A 2,855-nucleotide genomic window follows, 5' to 3' on the forward strand; every position below is an offset into this window, starting at 1 on the left:
TCAACAATACTCATTAAATCAATAACAAAAATTTAGAATAAAAAAAATTTCAACAATTATGATCATTTGTACTAATAAAAAGAAGAAGAAGAAAACCACAGCAAGAATCAAAGCTATGAGGTAGAAAAAAATAAGTGTTGATTAAAATAACATACTAACATATCAATATATTTAAGGGAATACACTTGTCTCGATCTCAGTTTTAAACATTGATATATATACTAACACTAAGTACTTCTAAGAACTAAAGATTAGCCAAGATTAGTTGTAATTAACTCTAAACTAACTTCAAAGTTGTGATGTTAATTTATCCTTTGCCTTGACATATTTGTTCCTTTTGATTCTTAGCCTTAATAACAATAGCTTCTAATAATCAAGTAATCAAGTAATCACTCAGCAACAATAGAAAAAAATAAACCTACATAAGAATTCTAACTTTTAGCAACAAAAAATAAATAAAAAAACTCAACATCTAAAGCCAAAATTTAACGTCAGAAAAACTAAGCAAAGAATCTAAACTAACTTAAACATACATTTAAAAAATCAGCAAATAAATTGTTTCATATTCAACAGAATCATCCAATTCAACTATTAACAAAGTCAGCAAGGCAGAATAAAACATTATAAAACTCAGATAGATAATAAATAATTAAATAATAAATTATTTATTTATTATAAGAAAATAGAATTAAAAAATTTAAAATGTATAATTCAGGGATTTACTAGTGGGAGTTTAACTTAGAAAATAAAATTAAGCGCAAAGATATAATTGATTGTGAAAAAATGCGTACCGGTGTTAAAATTAACTATATCGGCCTAAATCTGTCCAATACGGCGTGCGAGAAAACTAAAACTATAAAAAATGATGAGTAAAATATTTAGAATAGAAATCCGGACACTTATTTCAAAGAATTTGGCCAACGGGCTAAAATTACAAACGGGCCAATATTGGGGCCAAGCCATGGTATATAAGTATTTCACTTAGGGCATTTCAGCTCATTCTTCCTCATTAGAGAGGAGAGAGCCACAAAAGCGAGGGAAGAGAGGAGAGCAAGAACACTATTTACACCAAATTTTAAATTCACATAACTCACAAACCGGAGCTCCGATCGACAACCTGTTTGCAGCTACGTATTCGACTCGACTCCTTCTTCAATTCTATTGAACTATTGTGGTAAAGAATGTCAAAATTCTTGCCCTATTTTTAATTTTTCCTTTGATTTTGTATTTTGGGTTTGAGATGCTGAGAGATTTGTAATTTTGATATTTAAGAGAGACTTAACCTTGAGTTCTAGTGGGGTTTTGACTCATGAACACATGGTATAAGTTTAGAAAATTCTTTTTCTTTGACTTTTTCTAATTATGTATGAAATCCCAGCTTGAAATGTGAATTAAATTGGTGTAATTAGATTTAATAAAGAATGATGGCTTGCTTAGGTTGAGTTTGTATTGTAGTTTTGTGGCTTGGCTTGATTGCACATCATTTGGTGGAGGCTTGGTGCCGTTGATTGAAGTTTGGGTTGATTGGGGAGAAAATCCAAGTGTTGAAAAAACTGCCATAAAAAAGGTACGAGTTTTAGTTTCGGGTAGACATTATGTAAAGTTATGTGAAAACTTAGGTTATATGCCTTGGGATAGTGTTAAATGATGTATGTTGATGATGGTATCTGGTTTAGTATGAATTGCTTGTGTTGAATGACGTGTTTTGGCATGATTGTGACAATTGGATTCTCGATGAGTGATATATAATTGTATGAATGAGATTGGATGTGAAAATTGTGGTTCGATTGCCTATTAAGGTTATGATATGAGAATTTGAGCCAGAGGTCGTGATTGGGTGAGGTATCTCCATGATAAACCACTATTTTATGATATATTTTGGACTGAATTGAGTGGGTTTTATCAACTATTCTCACACTTATTTATGTAAATTTCATATTTTTAAGTTTTCTTTCGAATTTTGTGCTATGATTGAAAATATATTTCTTAGGCCTTAAAATTGTTAATTTTTTAATTCTCCTCTATTACCATTTGATGCCGTGATTTATTTGTTAAGTGTTTTCAGGTTTACAAGGTATGAATGGCTTAAAGAATGAAGATAAAGCATGTTAAAGTGGAAGAAACACAAGAAATTGAAGACCTTAGGAGCGAGGAGCGACGCGCACGCATGGCTGACGCGTGCGAATGACCAGGAGCGTCGTTCAGCGACGCGTACGCGTGGTCGACGCGTACGCGTAACCAACGCGTACGCGTGACAGAGCGTCACGTGCTGCCCTTAACAGAACTTGCTGGGGGCGGTTTCTGGGCTGATTTGGACCCAGATCCAAGCCCGAAAACACAGACTAGAGGCAGGGATAGAGCTGAGACTAGACTACACTTTTCCACTTTAGTTTTTGGATGAGTTTTGAGTTCTAGAGGGAGAAACACTACTTCTCTCAGGGTTTTTTATGTTCTTAGTTTTGTTTGGATTGGGATCTTGAGAGAGCTGCTACTACCTTCAATTGGAGTAATTGTTCTTACAGTTTTCTTCTCTATTACTTTTCTTTTTCCGTTTAATTGCTTGAATTCATGTTTGGATCTTGTTATTTTTGAATTTTATTAATGCATTGAATTATTTTTATGTTCAATTTTAGTATGTGTTTGATTATGCTTAATTATTGATAGTGCAAATTTAGATTTAATTAATTTCTTATGATTAATATGTCTTTTATTTACTCCGATTCTGTGTTTATGAAAATGGCATTCATGTTAATGGAGTAGATATTCCAACTTGGCTTAGGGGTTGATTAATTGGGATCCCTTGAGTTATGATACTCAAGTATTATCTGTAATTGGGAATTGCTTGCTAACTCAAC

General features: G+C 32.6%; 1 long non-coding RNA gene across 1 annotated transcript in view; it reads left to right on the forward strand.

The window, feature by feature from the left end:
• The window catches only part of LOC110265811, a 16,731-nt gene extending 14,170 nt beyond the window's left edge, over window positions 1-2,561 (forward strand). The window contains exons 2-3 of the long non-coding RNA XR_002352175.1: window positions 1,456-1,567; window positions 2,066-2,561. This is a non-coding gene — a long non-coding RNA (uncharacterized LOC110265811). The remainder of the gene's footprint in view (window positions 1-1,455; window positions 1,568-2,065) is intronic.

Source organism: Arachis ipaensis, chromosome B08, assembly GCF_000816755.2.
Source record: "Arachis ipaensis cultivar K30076 chromosome B08, Araip1.1, whole genome shotgun sequence".
NCBI lineage: Eukaryota > Viridiplantae > Streptophyta > Magnoliopsida > Fabales > Fabaceae > Arachis > Arachis ipaensis.